Source organism: Microcebus murinus, chromosome 9 (assembly GCF_040939455.1).
Source record: "Microcebus murinus isolate Inina chromosome 9, M.murinus_Inina_mat1.0, whole genome shotgun sequence".
NCBI classification, from domain to species: Eukaryota; Metazoa; Chordata; class Mammalia; order Primates; family Cheirogaleidae; genus Microcebus; species Microcebus murinus.
In genome coordinates, this window is record NC_134112.1 from 95,670,755 (window position 1) to 95,698,360 (window position 27,606).

General features: G+C 37.5%; 1 protein-coding gene across 1 annotated transcript in view; it reads left to right on the forward strand.

The window, feature by feature from the left end:
• CNTNAP2 (contactin associated protein 2) overlaps positions 1-27,606 on the forward strand; it is a 1,865,599-nt gene that overhangs the window by 1,042,837 nt on the left and 795,156 nt on the right. The gene's annotated exons all lie outside the window — the stretch shown is intronic.

Genomic DNA, 27,606 nt, shown 5'->3' on the forward strand with positions numbered 1-27,606 from the left:
GTGACTTGGCCTCAGCATACTGTCCCCTCCAAAGCTCCCTCCTGAAAGAAAAGAAACATTGCAAAATATTGGTGAGCAACGTGGAAACTTACTGAGACAGAACATTTAGAATAATTGAGTTTGCTTACAAAATACAGATATTAAAATACTACAAAATGTAATCTTTATTAGTTTTACAAAGCTGGGAGGAGTTTTTATGAAAACTTTAATTAAATTCTCACACAATGGAAAATACAACTTTTAAGTGAAATATTTATGATAGTATTGCATGCACTACCCATAACATACTTCTAGAAAATGCCTTTCATTCCAACATGGAAAATTTTTATTTTGAGATGTTTTATCTGTAAAGAAACTACATCTAGCTCTTAGTTGAAGTTAACCTAGTGAAGGTAGGTGATTTTTTTAAAAGTGATTTTCAAATCTTTTGTGGGAAGGCTATATTATTCCGAGAAATAATTTCATTAAATTTGTGTTTTGGAAAGTGAAAGTTCTTTAAAATCTTTTAAAATTTTCAAATAAGATATCACTTCTGCTTCAGTCTGCCCACAACAAAATGCAGACCTTACGTCTCTAACAAAGTTATTTAATTTAAGAGGAAGTACTCAGGAAGTCACTCAAAGACATATAATAAATGTTATAAATGTACAATATAAATTAATCTATTATTAAGTAAGTTTGCTTCCATATAATCTTAATAAGATGTTCGTGTGAATGATGAATTACCGTTTATGGTGACTACAGAATGCAGCTTTTTAAAAAGCCTTAATATGTTTATAATGAGATTTAGAAACATTTCACCCTGCTTATTTCTAGATGGAACTGGGCAGTTCAGGTTGGCATGGCTAGAGATCACCCTCTTATTTTTATGGCATGTATGCAAATACTGGTCCTAATATCCTAAACAATTTACATGTAAACAACATAGTGAGCCATGTTAACGGAAGTAAACTCCTAATTTTTGAATCATTAAAAAAGTGTTAGCTATTATTTCTGCCTAAAGCAAGTGGTAGCAATAATTAGAAAAGCTGAGAGATGAAGGTTTTAAAGATTTTTTGATCTGATGTTAGTCAATAATCTACATATTATAATAATTGTTTTTATACAGAAAAAAACTTTCTTCATAATAGTTATGCAGTATATCGAAATATTTTAGTACCTTGTCTTTTTTTCATGTCAGTAGCTATAAGGAAACAATAATTTTGTTACCTCATTCAGCTTTGTAAACAGGCTAGACTGTGTATTGCTGTTTCACTTCAAATGTCATGTTTTCTGGGCATTATATTTAAGTTGTTTGTTACCAAGGAATTATGGGTGAGGTGTTAAGATTTTCATGTTTTACTTTAATGGAGACAGTAGGAGTTAAATTGATTCCAAAAGAATGAATGAGATTTCGGTAAATGAAGAGAAAGGCACATGATTCTTCTGGTGACAAGATGAACACCGGGGAAGATATAAGATATGGGATTCCAATTTCAATTTTTGGCAGATACAAAAAAACACAATTTTTTTTTTTTTTTTTTTTTTTTTTTTTTTTTGCCAAATGCATCAGTTCCAATGTCCACCTTGCTAAGTTTCCTATAGCTGACAGAACAAAGAGCACACCTTACTTATTCTTTAAGATGACAAAAGAGAAGAGAGCTCTGGGAAGGTAGTCATGTGTGATACAGCCCCACAAATTTTCTAAACCCAGTATGGAACCCATTTTCCGCTTATACCATTTTTTAAGGGCAAAGGATTCTGTACATTAAATACCAACGTGTGAAACAGAAGATTCTTTTATTCACCTAAAATATTCCCAGTTCAAAATCTTAAGCTGTGAAGTGTCGTGTGTTTTCATATGTGTGATACAGAACTATACTCACGTGATTTAAACCATTGAAGAGCTCACAGGTGTCACCCTCAGTCTGTATCTTTCCAGGTGAGAGTACTGCAGGTTTTAGCCCATCCTCATACAGCAGTGACCCATCCAGATAATACTGTCACCATAACGTCCCCAGCACATCTCTGGTTTGGTTTTTTTTCCTCCACACTCACTGAAACTTTATGATTGTTTTCAGATTTACTTTTGTTTTCAGATTACCCCACTTTTCCCTAAGGAACCCCACATTTGGTTTTTTTTCTTTCTCTACTCCTTTCAAATTCCAGCTTGATTGGTTTGAGAGTTATTTTTGAGGGGAAAAAAAGAATAAATGAGAATATGAGGTTAAAAAAATAGAAGCGCTACCACAGGCCTGGTTTTTCTAAAACATTTGGAGATAATAGGAGCAGCTGCAATTATTTGATGAGAGGAACTTAGGGAGCTAGTTGAGAGAAGATGATTCTAGAGGATATTTTCTGTGTGTCTTACTGGAATACCCTATGATTTAAAATAATTTTTTCTTCCTTTGTGTGTGGATTTGCATGTGGCTTGTTTTGTTTACTTGTTTGTTTACTGAACACAGCATTGAATCAAGGAAAGAGCAAGCATGCCAAGCTGCAGAATTATGCATTCAATATTTATTTTCTGAGCTGCTCTACACATTTTGGGATAAATCACTGAATAAAATAGAGATTCTTGCACATTTGAAGCTCACATTCCTGGGGAAGGCAAAGAAGGACAGATGATGTAATATAATAAATATAATAATATAATATAATATAGATATAATAATAAAGTAAATAATATAGTAAGTTGGAAAAAGTTTTATGGAAAAGAAACAGGAAAAAAAAAAGAGAAAAGCAAGGAGCGCTAGCATGCTAGAAGATCAAGGTGTTGAGTTGCAATTTAAGCAGGTTGGTCAGGTTAAGCCTCATTGAAAAGCTGGTATTAGTGGAAGATCTGAAAGTGGTAACAGAATTTACCAGTGTGGGAAAGAGAATTCCAGGCAGAGAGAATTTTCCTTGCAAAGAGGCTGCCTGTTGTGAGCTAGGATCAGCAAGGAAGCCAGGGCGGTAAGTCTGGAACAACAAGAGGAGTTGAAGAAAAGGAGACCAGAGCAGTCCTGGAGGCCAGACCCTGGAGACTCACGGGTTATTATAAGGATCTGGCTTTTATTCTGAGGGAATGAGCCAGCTATGGTGTGATATAGCTTACATTTTAAAAGGGTGAATCTGGGCCGTGAGAGCAGAAAAGGTGAAAGCACAGAGCCTGATTAGAAGGATGTAATCATAAAGCAGGTGGGAAATGCTTGTAGCCGAGACCAGGAAGCTGGCACAGGAGGCAGTAAGGTGTATACTCTGAGTATATTTACTTAGAAGGTAGAGTCAACAGGTAGAGTCTAGATTAGATAGATAGGAGGTACCTGAGAAAGAGAGCAAGTAAGAATAAATCCAAGCGATTTGGTAAGAAAAACTAGAAGGGAAGAGATGCCGTCTCCTCAGATAGGAACAGCTGATGGTAGAGAAGATTAGTCAAGAGGGTTGAGGAAAAAAAAATCAGAAATTCACTGTGGGACATGGGCTGAAATGCCTATTGGGCATGAGAGCAGAAATGCCGAGAAGACAGCTGGATATGTGTATGTAACCAGCCTGTGTCTGCAGGTTCGCAATAAGCCCTGTGTCTGACAGACTCCCCATGTTAAACTGTTGAGGGCTTCTGTTATCTTTAGCTACATTTTATAAGCAGTCACGGGACTGGGGAGGGAGGAGACAAGTAGTAGACAGGAAGCCTCTCCTGATAGCGGAAGCCTCTAGCTTGAGTTTCTCAGTGACTCTGCTCTTAGGGAGGAGACCTTTGTCAGACTCTCAGTTGCTAAAACATTCCCTGGAAAAGGTAAGAAATATGTCCAGCAGATGATGTTTTTTTTTTTTTTCTCCTTGCATTGTTACTCTCTTGTACCCATTCCTAGTACCTTCACATTGCTTCACATTGCTTTGCTTTTGGCAAACCTCCTGAGGTGCCTGACCCCAGTATTATTCTCAGCCATTTTCTCTCAATCTCTTTCCAGGTGTGGAAACCTGGAAACCTCCAGAATTACTCCTTTAGCCAAAGTTGGTTTCATTCACAAGGGGGAACCACAGGGCACTTCAAAGTGGGGGGTGGGAGGAGAGGGTTGGAAGTTCGGGGAGAGTCAGGGAGGGCTGGCCTTGGGGCTGGGGTGAGTCATGGGACAGCACTGGCAGGTGTCCTCAGAGTTCATAAACTAGGAGAGTTGCTGGGACAGGCAGTGGACTTAGAACTTTGAGTCAGTGTGTGGTCATCGTCTGACTTGTTTTTTGTGTGGTCTTATCGGGGTATGTGGGTAGGAAGAAACTGATGTTAAAATACTTTAAGCTTAATTAGGTGGTGATCGTGCTTGGTCATCCTGTGAGTAATAGTGAAATCCACAATTTCAAAATCCACAATTTTGCAAGTTGTGGTTTCCGTTTCAATCTTAAGAGCACCCTTTACAGCTCAGCTGCCAGAGGGATGTTTTTTGGCTTTATCCTGGGGAGGAGCTGCAGGGTGACACAGTCCTAGCTACTGGGACACAAGCACAAGCAGAAGTCGGCCGTGGTGGTCTTGAGAAAGCTGCTGTTCTCCTGACACCTCCCCTCTTCCTTCCCACTATCTTTGTGTAAATGCAGACACGATGCCTAGAACTGCATGAACAATAAAATCATATATCCATCTGCCACTTTCACTCATTTTTATGGTAAAAAAAAAATTACTCCTTATTTATTTAAGTCATTATGAGTCAAGTTTTATTTTTCTTGGAGCCGAAAGCATCTGTCTTTTCCCTATTCTCCACTTCTGAAATCAGTCAGTACCATCTTTTTGCCAGAACACAGAGGGACAAATCTCCAGATATGGAAATGGTTTTCAAAAAAAGATAATAAATTAATTTCAGGGCATATTAAGTTGCATTCCAGTAACATCCCCTAGAGACTGGTATCTGGAGACTAGATAGCTCTTTGGAGTCCAAAGCAAACTCCTGTTGTTACAGTCAGCACCTGATCTTTAACAGGGTTACAAAAATTAGCAAAAATGGTTGATTAGAGTTAGAATTTTCTTTGCTCTTTCTTGTCTACCTCCCTTATAAATATATTAAGAAACAAAACCAGTAAACATTCTGGATAACACAGAGAGCGGAAAAGGAAAAGTAAATGCCCCAACTTAAACACAGCCTACAAAATTACCACTTGAGAAACTGTGAATAGACTGGGTCCTATTCCTGAGTTAGTAATTAAGTCTTCATTATATTTTTGGATGAAGTGTGTAATCACAGACCCAGTTTTTATTTCTTTTTTAATTCAGTGCTTTCTTTTCAAGAACATCTATCCAGTTTGATTTGTTTTTTCTTTGAAAGAAAAGAATAAGTAAATGGGTTTTTGTAAGAGCATTTAAATGAGGATTGGGTAGGTATCTCTACCCAGATGTGAGATATCTCAAAACTAAGCTGATTCTGTTGGAAAGGTGAATCAAATCAGTCCAGAAGGAGATTATAAATTTCTATAAAAGCAGTTTTAAAATTTGTAGTCGTAACTTAGATGGAGAAAAAAATATAACATTCATTATTTTTCTAAAAGTTTATCTTCATTTGCTTGTAACCTCTCATTTCTAGTCAGTAGCAGAAAAAAATAAATACTTGAACACATAAATTCAGGCACCTTTGTAACTCCTTTATATGTAACTCCTTTATATGTATATTCAGTGCATATGGGATTCAGTCTTAGCGAAAAACCAACCTCCCTTTGGGGGCTGTTGTCCCATTTCAAGAGTCCCCTGAGACACCCCAACATGGCCCTTGGGTAGCACTTGCTCTACCGAAGTTCCCTCTGAGCTCCCTGAGGGTCCCCAGCCTGCTCGGTCCTCAGGGTTCAGCCTCTGCCCCTACTGCCTACTGCTATGGCAACTGTTCCTACTGGCTTTGGGATGTAACCTGGCTACTGCTGGACTCAGGTTCTGGGGTCTGTATAAGGTGACAGCTGAGCCCAGTCTAAGACCGTTTTGGTTTTAGCACTGAGAGTCCCACATCTAGAGGAACCCTCAGTTATGGGTAAGCCAGGATAGTTGGTGACTCTATATCTGTTTACTCTGTGCTTTTCTTTGCCAACCCCTTTAACTTGTCTACCAGCCATCTAAGCATTTTTATAGACCCAGTAAAAACACATAGTGACTTCTATAGCTCTTGGAGACTACCTACAAGCTGAAATTACTATAAGTATGGGATATGTGCTGGAAGGGTCAGGACTTGGAGATAGCCGTCTTGGGCTTCTTCTCTGCTTCAGCCTGCCCTGCCTTCCTAACTGCTAGACAGCAGCCACCTCCAATTGACGTGAGTTTCTCTACACATTAGATTCTCAAAAGCCACCACTGCCTTGGAATTCCTAAGTCTCTGTTGAGATTCATTCAGTGAACAAAGACTCGTTGAAGATCACAGCAAGAATAGTCTCTCCTGGGACTCAGTACTGAGGTGGGCAAGGGAGGGTCACTGATCAGACCCTACCCTGTCTGAACTCTCTGTTTTTGTCCTATTGGCCTTCACACTTGGGGTACCTCCTTCGCTTCAAAAAAACCTAGCCCGTTCAGACCCAAAGCCCTTTGGTTTTAGATGACTTTGGCAAAATTGAATCCCCATGTTTGTTAACTTTTCATCCTAGTCCAGAGACCGAGAGTGAATTCTCCCAGCGTCCACTCCCTGTGACAGGTGTCAGTGATACGCTGGAAAGACAGCCACCGCGCAAGAGAAATTTGATGAAAAATAAAACAAAAACTTTGACTGAAATTATCTCAAAATTGTGTCCTCTGCAGAAAAGGGAGGCCTGTCTTACAAACGTTAATGTGTCTGTAGTGATAATATTTATGCCAGATTTCCTTTCTCTTTCACCTGGATCTGGCTGACTCTGAACTGCCACCATCTGGGTGTCACAATTCCTCCTTTTGCACATTTCCAAGCTGACCACCCTGCCCTGCCCTTTCTTTAGAAATGTTAATGTCTTAAAGTCATCAATTGGGCTGGTGTCAAACCTTGCCAGAAATTCTTTTATTTTATTTATTTATTTATTTATTTATTTATTTTGAGACAGAGTCTCGCTTTGTTGCCCAGGCTAGAGTGAGTGCCGTGGCGTCAGCCTGGCTCACAGTAACCTCAAACTCCTGGGCTCAAGCAATACTCGTGGCTCAGCCTCCCAAGTAGCTGGGACTACAGACATGCACCACCATGCCTGGCTAATTTTTTCTATATATATATTAGTTGGCCAATTAATTTCTTTCTATTTATAGTAGAGACGGGGGTCTCGCTCTTGCTGAGGCTGGTTTTGAACTCCTGACCTCGAGCAATCTGTCCGCCTCGGCCTCCCAGAGTGCTAGGATTACAGGCGTGAGCCACTGCGCCCGGCCCAGAAATTCTTTTAGATTAGGAAACATTCTGTCTTTTACCCTTTGGAGTTTATTTCATCACTCAAACTGTAGGCTTCTGGAAATAGTTTACTTTCATTTCATGATAATTATCATTAAGGGGTAAAGGAGGCAGAGAGTCTCTCAGATAAATTTTACGTGATTTGAAACTTTGCACTAGCTCCATCCTGACTTCACTATGACTCTGAGTTCTTAAGAACAGGATGGCTGAAACTAATTCTGGGAGAACTTGAGCAAACAAGTAATTTTCTAGGAAGGAAATCGGATTTGCTTTTGGGGAACATGCTTAAGACAAAAGCTATTCAGAGTTCTAAAACCTAATCAGCAACTTAAACAAATAGAAAAAAAGAAAAAAAGACTAGTTACATAACCCAACTTTAACTTTCTCATAGGACAGTACATACTGGGATTCTTGAATCTAGGTACGTCCATTTCTTCCCTTCCCTTCACCTTCTCTCAGTTTATTCCCTGTCTTCCCTGTTCATTTTCTACTGCAAATGGCTATGTTCGTTCTTGGTTTGAAATAAATAAAACTACAAGTGATTTCCGGAAATCCCTGTTTTTTGTACTAAATCTGACTTATTTCTAATAGGAGACGTGCGGCTCTCTGTATGGGCTTTCTTGGCCTTCCGTGCTAACACCAGTCTCCTCTTTGATCTTTAACTTCATTGGCAAAGCCATTTGATTTCCTTTAGAAGGAATCCAGTGAGGAGTTTCCTGTTTATACTTAAACATTTAAGCCGTGGGAATTTGTTTAGCGCAAACGTGTAAGCTCCATGACCTAAAAGTATCACATACCCAGGCGAACCCGTGTTCAAGTTGCCTCTCTGAAGTGATTTCAAAGTGATTTTATTTTTAAGTACAAATAGAATACTAGAGTGACAAAAACTTATTTTCTTAAAAAAATAGTAGTGAAATGCCAGAGGAGATAACTCTTCTAGGAAAAAAAAAGAAAAGAAAAAAAAGTTGAATTAGCCATTTTAAGATTCAACAGCAGCTCTTTTCTTCTTTGATGCATTGCATGTATTAGGACAAAAGAAAACTGTATTTGCTTTTGGCATGGCATATAGCTGTGCTTTGACATTTAAATCCCAAGGAAGGCTTAGTGCATAAAAGTAATGTCAGAAAAACAGTTACATGTTTGAAGATAAACAGAAACGAATAAGATAAATAATTTTCACATGTAGCAAAATCAACTACAGAGAAATTTAAATAAGTCATTGGATTTAATTTCTTGCTTTTGATATCACATTACCTGAAAAATAAAAGGAATAGCAAATGATTTTAAAACATTTAAAATACCTTTCTTAATAAGTATTTTCTTCTTAAGATAATTGCTTTTCTCAATTACTTGGATACGTTGCAAAATTCTGATTGAACACTAAGAGCTCATTTAATTGCCCTCCTCCAAACTAACTTTACAAACTAGTAAACATTTGCTCTTCCTTTTGTTGGGTCAGCAGTCTGGAATGTTGGTTCTTGGTCAAAGAGTGACTAGACACACCAAAGGAAAGTAAGTGTGAAAGGAGGTTTATTGAGGAGAGAAAGATAGGATTATAGAGCAAGAGCAAGATATAGGTTTACAGAGTAAGAGCAGGATAACGTTTGCCACGGAACAGCGAACGGGCCCCCTTGTCGTATCAAAAAGTCCTTGGTTATGGTCTGGGTCTGGTTTAACAGCGTCTGAACTGGGCCTTCCTCGTGGTTCAGATGTCATCCTCGAACTGCTTCAATGGACAGTTGGGGGTTACATGACCTGAGTCTTACTGCACATGTGGATCTCCCATGAGCCTCTCTGAGAGCCGATTTGTGGGCAGTTGAACCACAATGTAGATTTCAGCTAAAGATGTGATAATTAGACTTAGATTGTTCTAGGTCACCTTCGAGATCCCATTTTACCTATGCTGCTTGGTCCATGGACTGGAGCGTCCTCTGCAGTCTTTTGTAGTTGGCCCGCTAAGTTCTGATTGGTAGATTGATAGGGCATTCCCTCCTCTCTCAGGTGTGGCAGTCACTCAGGTACCTACCTGGTTCCCGGGAGGGACCAGAGGTCCCTAGCTGTCTACCTAACACTTTTATAAAATATTGAGAGTGATACCCACATCCTGATGGAGGAGGATTTGGGGCTGGTAGACCATCATTCTTCATCTGTTGTATGCCTTCCAATATGCTGTGTGGGAGTCAGTTGTTTATTCCCGAATATATATATGCAAGCCATACTTGTTATTGTAATAACATAATTTAATTAAATACTAAGTATTAATACATTTTTAAATGATTAGAGACAGAGAAAGTAGCTTCCATTTAAACCAAATTAAAAGGTTTTAGAAAGAGAAGTGGCTAAAAACACAAACACAAGACCGTAAGTTTAGGTGTAGGCCAGGCAACTGTAAAAATTTGCAGAAATTCATAAAAAGTTAGGTGTATTCACTGAATTTCATCAGTGGCTTTAGTTTTCACTGCACTCTAAGAAACCAAAACTGAAAGTTGAGGGTGATACTTTATGGAAATGGTTGTCAGAAAGGCTGGTGGATTGGAATTATAGACTTCCAAGCAACAAGCTGATACCCAAAGACTCTAGAGCAATTCCCTTCAGCAAATGAGTCATTGAATTTACGTGATGTGGGGTTTTCAGTTAAATTAAAATGATTAAGATATGTATCTTTTTAATGAGTTATTTCTTTACTGGATTTCATTAAACCCAATATATTAAAGACTTATATGGTTCTCCACTCTGGATTTTTGTTTTTTTAAGTAGAGTTCACTTTTTCCCTTTGCTTTCTCTATTTGAGGCATTTTTGCATTCCAAGTAACGAAGAGAAATGGAAGGGAAGGGAAGAAAAGGGAAAGGAAAGGAAAAAATAGAGGAATATTAAGTCATGTTGCTCTCTGGTTTATCAGAAGGAGACATTTTTTACTTTCATTAAAATAAAAATCAGGGGTAACAATTAAAGAATAGTATTTATTCATTACAGTATTTTGAAAATAACAAAAAAAATTGTTTGAAATTTTTTTTTTGCTATTTAAATGATCTACAACCTGAGAAGAAGAAGAAAGGAATCGTAGGTTTTTCTATACCAGGAAAAATAGTCTTATGAAGACTTGGGGCTTGCTATCATTTTAATTTTATTTGCCAATTAAAAACAAGTATTTTCTCTTTGTGTGGTTTTATCTATACTGCTTAGAAACTAGTTTTAAGAGTGCAACAAGCTTAGCTTTCCAGATAGCAACGTCTAAAATTCTCAAAGTACCCATTGCCATATTAGAGATAAATACTTTATTGTCTTTGCCTATGAATGCATTCACGAACTCAAAGTGTGAATCTAATTTTGTTTTCCAAATCCTGCTTACATTAAAAAGAATGTTGTGTGAGCGGGAGAGGACTACAGATGGAAGGAGTGGGGAGCATGTGTGTGTTTGTTTGAAATAGTGTTGGAAAATGAGTCTATAGTAAAACTTAACAAACAAATTGCAATATCTGAAAGGGGTTTATAATCAGTAAACATGCTGATTTAAATAGATCATTATCTACAATTATAATAAGAGTAAACCCTCTAAGTACTGTACAATATTTGTGTATAGGATTAACTTTGTTTGCCTTCAACAAGTGGTGCCTGTTAAACTTTTATTCCAGGAGTTTCATGATCTTTGCCTCTTTGGCATAATCCCAGAAAAGCTTCATAAACATGAAAATCATTTTCATGAACACACTTCAGTGAAGATCCCCTCTGGGGAAACAGACAGACGGTAACATCAAAATGAATTACTTTTTCTTAAAACTTCAGGTGTTTGAAAATTTAAGAAGAAAGAGTGACATTTTCTGGACTAGGTAGAAACACCATGCACACAGATTCAAGTTCCTTTCACATAGTTATCCTATACCATTAACTCAAGGAACATTTGTTCATATCCTGTGAAAGTCAAGCCATTGGTACTAGTCTACACAATGAGAAAGCCAAAAGATATAGAACAGGATCTCTTTTCCTAGGAAATGTATTAACGTAGTCATGGAGACAGTAAACATTCATAAGAAGTGTTGCAACTGGTAAGAAGCACATGCTTTACTTAATCATTACAGGCAATGATTTCTATAGGGAATTAATGAGGGGAAAACATCACTGTGGGCTACAGTGGCTAGTGGAAGCTTTATAAAGGAGTAGGTTAAACTTTACAGGAACTTTAGCCTCAGATGATAAAAAAGAAATGACAAGAACATGTCAGGCAAAAGCAAAGACATGAACAGAAGTGTGGAGGCATGGATAACCGTGTCATATTTCTGAAACATTCAAGAGATCACTTAACTACTAGAGACAGTTTGTATAGGGAAGTCATGGAAATGTTGGAAAGTTATGTCTTTCATTTATTCATGTATACATTCATTCCACATTCACTGATTACCATGTGTCAAGGATAGTGTTAGCCTCAATGCATAAGATGTAAACTTACAGACACTACTTTCTTACTGACTAAAGAGAGAGACATGAAAAAATATAATTATTGAAAAAGCGGCAAATGCTGAAACTGAAGTATGCACAAGGAATAGTATCTCTAATTCTGCCTGGTGTCAAGGTGAGGGTAGAAGAAATCACAGAGGACTAGTTCACAAACACACAGTATGGGCATTCCAGACAATTGGGAAGCACATGCAGAAGGACATGGTTGTGAAGGACTTGGGTGCTCACACTAAACTCAAGTTGTGATAGTGGGTTCTTTTGGAGATTGGGGGCTACTAGTGAGGGAAGCCTGAAATTTAGGGAGAACCAAATGAAAAAGAATCTGGCATGTTATTTGCCCACTAAAAAGATTATAATTTACCTTCTAGACAGTAAGTCACTGAACGATTTTCAGGGAAGTGGAGTTTTGCATTGCTGACTCTTCTTCTGATCCTTTGAGCAGCAGTGGTGGAAGCTGAACTGTGGCATGGCAGTAAGACACACAGAAAAGAGTCAACCCACGGTCCTTAGGAGCAGGTCTAGGAGAACTCAGGACATATGAAGGCAGGAAATGTGCTGGCAGGAGAGAAAAACTTGTTTCAGAGTGGAAAAAAAAAAGGCTTTAATGGAAGAAAGATTAGGTTTTATCTTTACTAGTCCCTGAACAAATCTTAATTGAATAGTTGTTTAGCAATGAGTACACCAGTTAAAGGTTTTATTGGGATCTGGAAAATGTCGAAAATTAGTAGCAGCAATTGAGTAAGGGGGAGAAGTAAAAGAGAGAAAATTAAAACCTGAGAGACCGAGTTGGGATAGAAGTGCAGGTGGTAAGATACTGGAATGAAAAGGAAGGCAAGAGATGGCAAGAGCTATACGGTCCCACGTGGCAGCCGCTAGTCACACATGGCTACTGGCAACTTAAAAAGCAGCTACTTCTAATTGCCATGTGCTATGAGTATAAAATACAAAACAGATTATAAATACAAAGTATATATAAAGGAATATATCTCAACAATTTTACACTGCTTTCATTTTAAGTAAAATACTGTTAAAATTAATGTCGCCCCTTTCTTTTTACTTTTTAAATATGGTTACCATAACATTTAAAATTACATATTATACATGGCTCACATGGCATGACTATTGGATAGCACTGTTCTAGAATCTTCCTCTAGACAGTTCCACCTAGGTAGTGTGCAGCTGAACAGGCCTCTTCAGCTTCTTTGTTGGTCTTATCCACAGGTGAGTTAAAAAAAATCTGTGCAACTTCTAATAGAATTTAAGTTGTCCTTTAGAGTTGTTTTATTTCAAAGACAATGAGGATTCCCTGAAGTCTGTGGACCTGGCATCATTCTGAAATTCTCAGTCCCTTTTAATTAGTTAGAAGTTTTCTTAAGCCTGAATCTACTTGCAATACCACCTCCAGAGAATATCTTTACAGACGTAGAAGCCAGATGTGTTGGTTTTCTCCTGGAATATTAATTCCCTATTCATTAAAAATAAAATAAAAAGTATTTAATAAGAAAATTATGAAGCCCAAATTAAGATGTTTTAGTTGAGCACAAGTTAGAACTTTCCTGGTTCAAAGTTTAATTTCTTCCGTTAAAATATTTGTCAGTTATACAACTGTAGAAGTACAAGTTTGAAGTTTTAGTCTCAGTTAGAAATTGCTTTCAGCTGCTAGGACCAAAGACCTAATTACAATTTTTAGACAAACCTGAAGTTCATATTGCACATATACGGTGTCTGAAACAGACTATCCAGATCTTGTATGGTAACTCCAGAAAGCAATGTGAGACCCAGACTCTAGCATTCTGCTCTAATTTCCTGAGCTCATGGTTTCTATTCCCCCAGTGATGAGATGGCTGTTAGAGCTCTAGGAATTTAATCTTATTTTCATATTTTCACTTTCTCTTTTAATATGCCTTCCCAGAAGTTCCATGCAACACTTTTGCTTATATCTCTTTGGCCAGATTTAATCACAACTACAGAAAATGGAAAGATAGACTGGGAATTATAATTGCATTCTAGGTGGTAACATGCCTAATAAACTTTGGGGATTGTTACTAAGGGGAAAGATGAAAATATGTAGTGGGATACACAAATAGCAATTTCTGCCTAGTTGAATCACAAAGAAACAAAACTGCATGCTTCCAGGAAAAAAAAAAAATACTTGCTGTAGTATTTATACAATTTATTCAAGTTATATGTATTACATTTTTCCTTCAACAATTCAAAAATAAATATATTTATCAAACTTCAGGCTTAAAAAATGTTGGTGTATCCAAGGTTAAATAAGATACAGCCTCTACCTTCAAGGATTTCATAATAGATTGGCACAGGTGGATACGTATTCTGGTTCTTATACTGACTTCCTACTTGAAATACACCATAGCTTTTCATTGCCCTTAGGAGAAAGACCCAGGACTTAGTCTATTAGCCTCTTGTGGTCTGGCCCTTGTCTGCCTTTGAGGACCCCTGTCTAAACTCCTTTATTTTGTCAGTGAATTTAGTAGAAAATGACTAGCTTCTATTGAAAAATTTTCTGTAGAATGTTTCCTTCGTAAAGAAATTAGGTTTCAGATGTCATGAGGGAATAGGAGAAAAGCGTTAAAGGTGAAAGCAGCTTGTTCAACACAACAACAGTTCTGGTAAAGCAGGATTTTCTAGAGCTCCTACCAGGGTATATAGGAATGCTGTAGCACAGTTAAATACAGTTGAGCACAGAAATGAAAATCCAAAAATTACTTACTTGGTGAGTATCTGTGCCAAGAGGAGTACTGACAGTCACAGGGGTGACTACCAGAGAGATTGGCTGGACATGCAAACTCATGATGGGCAGGTAAACATGGGCTGGAGAGAAAAAGGTGTGAGGAAAATTAAACTTTTTATTTTTATTTTTTTGAGAATGAGTATTTTAGTCCAGTGCTCCTGAATTTCTTTGATGCATTCAAACCATCTGGGATCTTATCAAAAGGCAGATTCTATTCCATGGGATAAAAGTGAGGACTGAGATTCTGCATTTGTATCAAGCTCCAAGATGCCTCCATTTCTGCTGGCTCCCGGGCCACACCTGAATGTAGAAGGTTCTAGTCTCTGCATCTTGGCTCCCAGATGTGTGGGAAATGCAGCTCAGGTGGTGAGAATACAGATCAGTGATGTGGGCCTTTGAGGTGTTACAGCATATAAACTAGAGAAGCTTAGTTTTCTTACCAATTCCAGGGAAAATAAACCGAAGCGGCTGATGTAGACATCAGCTGGGATAGCCTGGCACAGTGCTTGGAACACCGTAGGAACCAATTAGAGTTTTCTCAAAACTGTAAGTACTTCTGTTTTTACTTGCATTGCCTGTTCTCTATAGAGTGCCATGTCTTACATTACCATTAGAAAGAAACATAGAAAAGTGTTGTTCAGTAATTCACTGTCTCTATGTACCGAAAGGATGCTGATGATACAACACCATATCTAACCGTGTGGCTGGTCAGTCGTTACTGACTGATCTATCCTTAGGTTCTCTATAGCAACTTTTTCTTGATTTGGCCCTTTCATTGCAAGAATTGTGCAAGACAGGGTTCTTGGTTATGAATAAGCTAAATTCAAAAAAAAAAAAAAAAGAGGACAAAATCTGGATTCAGGAAGAAATGTGATTCTCTAGCTCAGAATGAATGGAAGGCAGAACCAAGGAGGGCAAGGTAAAGCCAACGTTCTGTCACTTCTCACCAGAATGCAACATTCCAGACCAGCCCTCAGCCACCCAGAAAAATCTCTATGAAACCTCCTTATGTGTCACCCTCAAAATTTAGTTCCAGGTGGGAGCATACATTGGCTATGCTTGCATTTCTAGCCAGACCCACACCCTTACCTTCCCACCTCATTCTTCCTTGGTAGGGGATCTCCCCGCTTATATTTTCTCCCACTTATCTTGAAATTTCTTCCTAACAGGATTATCTTCTATAGAGATCAACTCAAACTAGTGCAAGTTAAGGCAATGTATAAAGCCATACATGAAATGATTAGGGAAAAATAATGGGGGGAACTTAAAGGAGGTGGCATAACAGTACGATGACCATACAATTTTCCATAAAACTGGAATTCTTATAATAGTGGAAGGCGTGTAACAGGCATGAACTGGTTTTATGCTGGAAAAAAACAAGATCCTGGTAACCTTACATAATAGGCGTTGGCCCTAATGAGACTGATGCTAGAGGGACTTCTTGATTCAAGACTGTTAGAAAGGCATGCATTCATGAGTCTTCATACAAATGCTCCACACTAATATATCTGAGCTGTATTGTACTCATCAATTTTCTTTAATCCCAAACCAACTGAATTCTTCTTATCCTCATAAATTCCGTAATGGGCATATGTTGCCAATTCTTGGCAACTGATTTCCTGTGAGTGATCCCCATTGTATCTATCCCTTTCCGCCAGCCTCTGGTTTCTGTTTGAGTTCAGAGAAGCTGGTTTGTCTTCAATTACAATCAATGTCTCTTCTTGCTGGACTGCTTCCAGCATATGCCCACGATTAAGGTCAGACATACTGAACCCCATGTGCGATCTTGAGCAGGGCTGCCTTGGCTCCAGACAAAGTGGAGAACCCAGTCAGAGAGAGACATAAACCCTGATCTTGGTGACTGTTGAGCCACTGGATCAGGCCTGCACCTCCACACCCTTCATTGACTTGAGATGATAAACTTTGTTTCTTGTGAATGTAGGCTTCATTGGGTTTTCTGTTGTTTACAGCTGAAACCTTTAGAACTAGTACAACTGCAGTGGGCACAGTGCCCCAGATTTGGTTCATAACTCCTCTTTATTTTTTTTTATTTTTTTTTTTTTTGTGCTAATGGGAAGATGAATATAACTCCTCTTTATTGATCTTTGTTTCAGCTGTCATTGCTGATTGGCCAACTGTTTTTGTATTTCTTACTTTAAATTCTAGAAAGGAAATTCATTGGCTTAATTTATCTTTGCTTACAAAGTTCTAGTAATAAGTTACCAGTCAACACATGGCTTGGCTGTTTGGTCAAGTGTCCAGCCACAAAACAGCTGAACAGAGGGGTCACTGCCCCCTTTCTGAAGACCTGTATCCATGTTCTTCCCATGTGGGTGCAGGTATTGGGACACCTATCTAAGACTCAGTTTTAAACTCTATATTCATTATTATGCTCACCCCAACCACAGTTATGTATGGCATGAACTTAGAATACTATCTCATTGCTTTAGTCCATTTGAGCTGCTATAACAGAATACCATAGACTATGTGGCTTATAAACAACAGAAATTCATTTTTCTTGTTCTGGAGGCTGGGAAGCCTAAGTTGAAAGTGCCAGAAGATTCAGTTTCGGGTGAGAACTCACTTCTTGTTTCTTAGATGGACATCTGTCTTCTTATTGTGTCCTTAATGTAGCAGACAGGTGAGGGAGCTCGCTGGGATCTTTCTTTTATAAGGGCACTAGTCCCATTCATGAGAGCAAAGCCTTCCCAAGGGCCCCACCTCCTAATACTATCACATAGCAGGTAAGGTTTCAGTATATGAATTTTGGGGAGGACATAAACATTCAGTCTAGTAACACTCATCTTTTGCACTTAGAGAACAACTGCAAGGAAAAAGTTAAATTTTAATTTTGGAAAACTCCCCTTCCTTGTCTCATTTTTATTCTTTCCTTTTGCAATGTAATTATTATTATATTGAACCCCTATCTGATAATGGTAAGTTTAAATGGATCAAAATTATTGTTCCTTAAAAGCAACACCAAATTTTATAAGATACGATGCATACTAATTAAAGTTCAAGGAGCCCTAGGCAAGAAGAAAAGATAAGCCATTGCTTAAGTTATGCAAAAATGTATTAAATATTCGAGATTAATTAAAATCTAGGGAAAGTTTTTTTAAGAGTGCTATTTAAAGTTTGCATGAAAGTTAATGCAATTATTATGAAATGTTTGCTATCAAACTGGTTTGATGAATAAGGGAAGCCAATTAGTAACATAGTAAAATAAGAGTTAATATTTGTTTCTATAGATAGAAGCTTTTGTTCTGTAAAATCACTTATAATTGCATAATAATATAATAATAATTATATGCAAATACCCACTGTTTCACAAAGCGAGGGAAAGCATAATTTTATAGTATTTATTTATTTTTAAGTGAATAATAGTCCTCTAAAACCCATCCTAATGATTTCCACAATATGTTTCATTGGTGAGAAATCAGAAAATATGATTTCTTGTGCTTTTTTTTCATTAAAAAAAGAGGAGAGCACAATTTTTACTGAGCAGGTGGTTCTTGATGTATGAATTCTTGATTAAAGAATGATCTAGCTATGTCAACAGTGCCAGGAAAGTTCTGATTCTGACTTCTGAAATTGATCTTTATTCTCCAATTCAGAACATATAAGCCATGGCATCCCTTTTCTTATATGGATGTAGGTATGTAAGGAACCAATATAGTCAAATATTTCCAAGAATATCTGGCCATGTCCATCTGACACAATGTCTTATTTTTGAGGCCACTGCTAAGTGGGAAAAAGTTTTCCTAGCATCCTAATGTAGAATTACAATTGCATTTCCCTAGAGTAACAATAGTCTAAAGATTGGGAGCAGCGGCTGATAATTAGGAGTAGGCTTTGTAAGCCGGCTCGTGAAACAAGTCCATTTATAGCATATTTTTATATCAAAAGGGAAAATGTAGTCTGATTTTCAAACAATTGACTGGCAAGTGGACTTATCCAGTGTTATCTGTTAATAATCAATACAGCTATTCAAAAGACAAAAATGACTTTCTCTAGAAAAGAAAGTGGGACATTATGCAGTGGTCTATTTTATTGCAAGTTAGGATAGTGTCTACAGGTAGGTAAAAAGCGTTCAGTAATGTCTCTGAGCCTGGAAGCACCAGCTTTATTTCCCCTGGGGAACAAGGTCTAAAGGAATTTTTATGACTGCTGTGTCCCACAGAGAATCAAAAGTCTGCTAAACCCAGTGGTGAGGGACTCATGGTTAAATGGACTCAAAAGTACTGTGTCATTTCCTAAAAATAAAACATATTTAGCCTATGAAGTAAGATTTCCCCCAACACCAAAAACTTCCAGCAAGCTTTGAGTGGTTCAATGTGTAACCACTGTATGAGAGAAGATGTGAGCAAATAAACAAGGAGTCATGTTACTAAACAGATTCCAAGTGGATGTCTGCTTTGCTGAGAGGAGATTCCCAACCCTGCCTTCCCTGTGGCTCCCCTTCCCGCAGGCTGGGGACATGCTCAGGTTCAAGTGTGACCCCCCTCCCCCTTGCTCCTGGCAGCATTTTCATCTGTGTGACCCTATATTCTGCCACATAGATGCAGATGCATGACTAAGGTTACAGGAAAAAATTTTTCTTGATATTTAGTTGGAATATAAAAAGAACAACAACAAAAAAAATGAGATCTATGCTCTACACCATAACATAAGGTCTGTCAGGATGACTTATTTTTATTTAATGATTTTGTTTATAAATTGCCTCTTTATAATTACAACTGAAAACTGAGAACAAATGAAAAGGAGAAGGCATAAGTTAATACATGTCTGGTGCTTGAGCTTGAAATTTGGCTTGGGGTTTCTCGGAAGCTTTATTATATGTGTTGGAAATATGTACAGGGTTGGCATATGTACCCCACTGGAGCTGTCCTGTTAGATTGTCTACCAGTATTTGTGTGGGTATTGGCTTAATATGTTACCAGTATTACCGTGAAGGAGAATTCTTCTTGATCTAGCCTCAGACGAGATCCAAGAAGCACATGGGTAGGAAGTCTTCAGAGTGGAAGCCCTAGAACAGTCATTAACTATAGACCCTCCAAAATTCTCTAATCTGAGTGCCATCAGCACTTCCTTGAGTCTTTGCTTTGACACTTGCTCCATTGGATAGAACAATGGCAAAAGGAGTAAAATTTCATTCCCTACCCAGACATCTTATTAAATGAAGCTTAGAAGCAGAGATTCTTCTAGATACATAAAGGTACAAGTTCATCTTTGTCAATAATTTTAATGTTAACCGTTGGCATTGGAAAAAAAATAAACCTAAACTTGCTAATGGCATAAATTTTCTAAAATTATAAATTGCATCATTCACCAAGTACTTATGGTTAGACATGAAAGCAATAATATACACTTACTACGTAAGTTCAATACAAGGGGAGGGCCGTATGTCAAAATGTCATCACTATTGAGGTGTTGTAAGAAAAACTTCCTCCAGCAGTACTGAGTCATCCTAAAGTGTTAGGTATAATTTTTTAGAAGAATTGTTTGTTGTTCTGAATACAAAATAACCAAGGCACATATTGAATATCATAACCGGTGACATTAAAGTGAATTATTTTCATTAAGTATTGCAGTGCTGTCATGAGGAATGAAGCGGAAGAGCAAAATGAAGCTAGACATGAAATGTGTTCTACATTGCTCCCCAAATATTTCCAGAGAATTAATTAATTGATTCATTCAACAATATTTATTGACGGCCTGGAGAAGTGCTATGATATTTGATACAGCAAAAGATGTTCACATCTATGACCTCATTCTGTTGCTTTCTGCCACAGGTAGCATCCCATTTGCAGCAGGGATGCAGGGGTGTGTGTTTAGAAATTACCCGGTAAAATATTATTTAAATTGATGTATTTTATTAAAAAATTATGAATTACTAATGTTTTATTCAGTTTCTTATTTTACATGGCATGTGCTTGACCTTAGGAAATATTTGTTGTTACTGAGCATTAATAATGTTATATTAACAATTACCTGAGAGCAACCAAAAAATTCTAACTGCAAAACCCAGTTGCAGATGTGAGTTTATAGATAAGTACTCTGGAATTGTGTCAATGTTTATAATCAGGTTCTCTTAGGCTACAAAATTCATGAAAAAGAAGGAGGTTAGGGAGTGTTATTTGATGTTGATCTCTGATAGAGGATCGTAATAATCATTGAAAATTTTTGCAGTGCAAGCTGCACAAGAAAAGCCTATCCCTGAAGTACAGAAACATTCTTAGGAGGAATAGATGTTCCTCAAAGAGTTTGGTTTTGACCTTTATGAATTATATATTATCGCTGCTTTGAATTAAGCTATTACTACCTCATTGTTAGTTTAACAGCTAGCAAATGAGTAGGTGTTCTGAAAAGCAGTGTTTAGCATTATGTAAAATGTTATTTTAAAAGTTCATTTCCACTGAGAGGATTTTCTAATAACCGTGTTTCTGCTAGTAATTCATGCATGTATATATAAAAATATTGAGATAGGAACTACTGTGATATAATTTGATAGAGAAATACTAATAGATGGCAGATGTTGTAGAGTTTCATTTCCACACAGAAATGTTACATTGGAGGATTATCAGCTTTCTATTCAAAATATAGTTATAGCATCCATCCTTCTATATATAAATAGTATAAATATAAATAGTATATTTGTCTACATTCTCCAAATTATACAATTAAAATTAAATGTCTTTTAAAAATTATTAAAATATCTGGATTTCTGGTATGTCCTAATGTGTACATGTGTGTATATACATATATGTATGTATATACACACATACACACATATGTAGATATATATCACTGCTGATTATACATGTAGTATGATATATATTATATACATGTTACACTGACAATATATATAATCCCTGATGCCATTTTTTACCTTGCTAGCATCCTGAGTTTACAATCATTCCATACTAAATCAAACAAGCATATGCCTCATTCCTGGGATACTTAGACCCTGTTTAGATCCTGACAAATGTGATGTCTTTAATTAAGTCCTGTGTACACTAAAGGAATGGTTCAGCAGGATCACTAATACACCATCTGAGCAGAAAATAGTCACAGATAATTAACTAAACTTAATTGTAGTTGAATATGGATTACCTTCTTTATATAGGGGATCAATTTTAAGTTCACAGAAATGGACGTGATAAACATAACAGAATTAGCTCCCATGGCATCATATTTGTAGTATATTTTGTAAGCTCACAAAATTGCTTTGGAACAAAGTTTCCTAATTGCAAATATCTCATGACAATTTTTTCATATAACTTTTTTTTTAATGTCAAAGTATTAAGGGTGTACAAATTATTTTGGTTATATGGATTTTGGTTACATGGATTTTGATCACATGGGTTGCTTTTATAATGCTTGAGTCAGGATTAAATGTGTGCCTGTCACCCAGATAGTGTTCATTGTACCCATTAGGTAGGTTTTCACCCATCATCTCCTCCATACTCCCCCTTATTTTATTTCCATTGAGTTTTACTTCCTTCTATGTACATGTGTGCTCATCAGTTCCAATTTAATAGTGAGTATATGTGGTGTTTGTTCTTCATATAACTTTGCTGTATATGAGTTTGCAAAAAAAAAAAATCATTTTAACTTCTGTGTTAGAAATAATTTGTAGATTGAGCTACTTTTCTGACTAGTCATACAATGCAAACAGATGGTTGGATTGAATAGCAGTTGCTAAGGCTTTAAAGGCAGGTCACCATTAGGCTCGAAGTACCCTGCATGACAAGCTGAGATCTGTAGATACTTTGACTAATGATCTCTTCTAATTGCAAGACATATAATGAAAAACAAAAGGCACCCTCAGTCCACTCTTTAGGTCCTTTTCCCAATTCCCTAAATTAGGCTTTTGTGAAATGTAGTTGTTATGAAAGTGATAAAATTTGATTTACAGGAGTCCCTTAATTAAGTTAGCCTAGCTTGGCTGATGTTAGTTTCCAAGATCATGAAGTCAGTCAAGCAGTAATTTATTTGAAAAGTCTGATTAAAATGCTTAATATAATGACTATAGCTTTAATGGTTTTAATAATTATATAACACATACGACTTATATTATTTGAAGTGGATCTAAAACCATTTTTTTTCATTGTGTGTATTTTTAAGGAATAAGAAATTCACTAAACCTCCCCTCTAAGGAAATTTACAGACCGTTGGCCTGTTACCACTTTATCCTTGAGGAATTTTAATATCTGGTTCACTGCCTCATGCTCCAATAACACTTCTGTCATATTCTCTGGAGTTTTCAATATCCATGCAGACTGTTCTTTCAATAAACTCATCTCTTAATTATTGGACTTCCTCTCTGCCATCAATATCTACAACATGTCTTAGCTTCTCACTTCCAAGGTCATCCTCTGGTCCTTAACATGATCATGAACTACAACCACACCATAATTTTGCAGCTCCCTAAATTGGCCACAACAGTGTATTTTTCCTACACCTTCTTCACCCATCTGCTCACTTCCCTTCCAGCTAGGGTTAGTCCCATGTTCTGTCATTACAATGACTCCTTCGCAATCACTCTTCCATTCTTTGCTCTTCTCTCCTTCCCTAACACTTGTCCAGCAAATACTGAGGCTGATTCGGAGAAACTTACCTGCTTCAAATCTCCCCAGGGGGCAGAAGATGGTGTGGGAAAACCGCACACCTCTGTCCCTGCTCCATCTCCTCCTTTCCCCTCAAACCTTCAATCTAGCTCTCTCCCCTTCAGCTGATCATGTTTCCCAATTTTTTAAAATAGCGACTCATTTCTTTGTCCCCTTTTAAAGTAGCAGTAATCATTGTTTGCACTTTCTTTTTGCTTCATTCTTTTTTAACCTATTGCACAAAGGCTTTCATCCCTGTGGGAACAGCTCTTGTCAAGTCACTAGCAGCCTTTGTGTTGCTAAATCTGGTGGAGAATTCTCAGTCCTCACCTTGACTTAGAAGCAGCATTTGAAAGAGACCCTTCTTTCTTGAAATATTTTATTTTGTGTGTGTATGTTTTCTTAGTGTTTCTCTCTCTTGGTTCCCCTCTCTCCTAAGTCAACTACTCCTTCTCATTTAAATGTCTCCTAATTTTGTTCATCTCGAAAGAGTAGAGAGTTCCAGGTTTCTATCTTTGGATCTTTCTTGTTTCTATCTCTACCCGTTCCCCAGGAGACCTCATCTAGGCTTTGTGTTCCATCTATATGCTTATAACACACAACCTTATATCTCCACTCTATCCTCTGTTGAGCTGGAAACCTTACACAAAAAAGAAAAAGAAACTTATTTCTAATGGCTCTGGGATCTGGAAAGTCCAAAATCAAGATGCCAGCAGGATTGATATCTGGTAAGTGTTGCCTTTTGCTTCTAACATGGTACCTGTTGCCACATTAGAATATGGCTGGATCCTTCAGAGGAGAGGAAAGTTGTTTTCTCATACGGTAGAAGGGATGGAAAGGCAAGGGAATGCTCCCTTCAACCTCGAGCCCCCCCCCCAACACACATTTTTTTTGAGACAGAATCTTACTCTATTGCCCAGACTTGAATGCAGTGGCCTAATCACAGCTCACTGCAACCTTGAACCTCTGGGCTCAAGTGATTCTTCTGCCTCAGCCTCCTGAGTAGCTGGGACTATAGGTGCATACCACCATACCCAGCTAATTTTTATATTTTTCGTAGAGACTGGTCTTCTTCTTGCTTAGGCTGGTCTAGAACTCCTGGCCTTTAGCAGTCCTTCCACCTCGGCCTCCCACAGTGCTGGAATTATAAGCCATTGCACCCAGCCTCTTTGAGTCGTTTTATAAGGGTGCTAATCTCATTCATGAGAGTGGAGCCCGCATGAATAAATCACCTCCCAAAGGCCACACCTCTTAATACTATTCCATTGGGGATTAGGTTCCAACATGAATTTTAGAGGAGGAGACACCATCATTCAAACCACAGTAGTGCAGAAATCAGTCTTAACTGGGAGTATCTGGAGTAGCTTTATGGAATATAGGTTCTTTCAGCAGATGGTAATAAGAGAATATGGACAACATGATTTCTATCAGAGCAAACCAAGGCAAAGGTGAATGAGCAGGGAGACGTGTTTGAGAAAGTTGAACAATAGTTTGGCTACAATATAGAAATAAAACTATGAGGACCACATCATGGAAATGCTAAGGCAGAGATTGGGCATTTTAATGGGTAGGTAACCAATAAAGAGTTTATGAAGTACATAGTATTCGCATTGAAAACTGATAGAATTGAAAGGCAGCCATGATAAAGTACATGAAGAAAAATACTAATGAAAAATAGATATTGTTCTGGGATGCTTTCACTGTTTACAAATGCAGGTACAGGTACTCCCGGTTATTCATTTTCCTGGAGGGCTCCAGGCAATCAGCCTTTATCCTTCCTGGGCTTCAGGAAGAGGACAAGGTTAAAGCTGCAATAAAGGGTAGAAATAGCCTAATTGTTTTGTTCATGATTTTTTTTTGTTGTTTTTTATATGCAAACTTAAACATGTCATTCTTAGAAAAGAATGCTTAAAGAGAAGGCTTGAGGCAGGGGAAATATGGCGTATGTTAAAATTTCATGTTTCAGGTAAATAAAAAATAGTAAAATTCTCTTTCAAACATAATTTCAATTGCAAAGAATAGTACAAATAAATCAAAGTAAATCTTGATTTTATTGGCTTACATTAAATGAATACTCAACAATAACAATACAGCTAAATTTGTCATTTGAAAAATGGTGAAGTTGGGAAACTGAGGCAGCCACAAATAGTAGTCTAGCTCAATTTTACTGCTTTATTAACTTTATAGCTTTTTTGCAGTTAATAATAACACTGCTTTATATTGCTATTTGTTATTTTCATTTTCAACGAGATAGCTTAAGGTGAAGGGCCTTTTCCTTTTCTTGAATCTCATACTTCTCATGTAATGATTAACTAGGCCATACAATTAGAATTACACAAATTGCATTGAATTGGATAGCCACCCTCTTCTACACCAGAATGGAAGAGTTAATTTGTAGTAGACCTTTCTTTTTGAGTTTCATTGTCATTTATTATTCAGTTTGTTCTGTGTAAGGTACCATTTTATTTTATATAGGATCCCAGAGTCCATTTATAAGTTGAATTCTCTGCCTCTTGGACAGCCATTGTTCACTTAAAACCAGATTTATGCTTTAGGAAGATAAAAGAAATAAGGCCAGGCATGGGTGACTCATGCCTGTAATCCTAGCACTTTGGGAGGCCAAGGTGGGAGGATCACTTGAGGCCAAGAGTTTGAGGTTGCAGAAAGCTACAATGATGCCGCTGTCCTCTGGCCAAGGCAACAGAGCAAGACCCTGTCTCAAAAAAGAAAGAAAGAAAGATAAAGAGATAAGAGGAAGAATCCAAGAATCGACTTATTTTTTTAAAATTCCTATTTGTGATATCGGCTCTTCTAATGTTATGTTTGACTTTGTGGCATGTGTTAGAGGTAAAAGTGGGAAATAGATACTTGAAGTCAAAAACCCAATTCTCTTTATTGTGTTCTTCTCCCATTTCTCCCTAGCTCACTATGAGCCTAGTACCATTATTTATCCAGTAGGCATTTTGACAAATGCATTTTATATTTAACTACAAAAAAGGTCCTACCTTCAATGAGGTCACAATCTGGGAAGAAAGAGATTCAGTAATGACCCAGTTAATTGGCTTGATTACAAAATGTTGGCTTTTACTTAGCAGAATTTCTATTTAACTGTTTTTTCTAATCATCTCAAGATTAACCCATCTGTTCAGTGAAATTGCTTAGAACCTAAAAGCCTATATTCTAAGGGGTTAATCAGAGGTATTATCAGAGGTAGATGTATATGTTGTACATATGTATGAGTGGACAGTTCAATACATAATATTTGAGACGCACCGTTTTGCCAACACATGATAGCATTTACGTGAAAAATAAAGAGGAAAACTCATTGTCTCAATAAGCACTATGGCACCAGTTACTGGTGTTCTACACGTGCTATGACCATGTCCCAGATCAACTCCCAGTCTAGTGGAGGAATGAAACAGGTGAAAAAATTAATTATAGTACAATATAAGTCCAACCAGGATATGGATGAGGGAAAATCTGCTTTAGGGAAGTGGACTTTCAGGGCACAGGGAAGTGTTCCTGGAGGACACTGAGTAGGTGAAATATATGGGGTGACGGGAACGGCGTGGGCAGCAGCAGGCTGGAGGCAGTGCAGGCCATTGCCTATGACTGGCTTGTAGAGTCCCTGATGAGGTTGGTTTGAGCAACTGGAAAGATACTAATGTTGGCCATTCCTCATTTCTATTTTATTTGGGGAATAACTATTTCTTATACAACTGGCCACAAATCTTATATGAACTCCATTTAACTCAATGAATAAAGATACTTGTTGGTCCTTCCCTCCTGTGACACTAGAGGTGGTGTCCCTCTATCTCTTTTGGAACCTGTCCCTTTATACCTTCCAAGAAACTCTGCATTGCAACCTTTTCCCTGCATATTGCACAGATAGCTGCTAACCACATCACTTCCATCAACCTTTAAACGTGCTCAACTTTGTGCCGTATTAACCTTAATTCCATACATATGCCCCGACAACCACTGCTGCCCTTTACGATAGAAACTTCTAGAAGAGTTGTCTCTAATTCAACACTGCCACTTAAGCCTGGACCACTCCCATCTGGCTTTTGCCTCCAACGCTCAATCAAGACAGCTCCTCAAAGGTCACTAATGACTGCCACATCTCTTCATAGAGTGGACTTTTCCAGTTTTTTGTTTTTTGTTTTTTTTTTGTTTTTGGTTTGCCTCTTGGAAACATTTGGCACTAAAAGTTAGTTATCAATTTTTCTTTCTTGAAACAATTTTTTTACATTGGTTTCCACAACATCACACTCTTATTTTTCCTCCTATCTCTTTGAATTCTGCTTGCTCCTGCTCATTTCCTTTTGTAAGCTTATTCTCCTTTACTCAGTTGGTAAATGAGGGCTTCTTGAAGACTCAGTACTAAGCTTTCTTCTCATTTTATTCTTACTCTTTCCATTAGGCAGTCTCATCCATACCCATGGATTTACTTTTTGGTCCTCTAAAAAC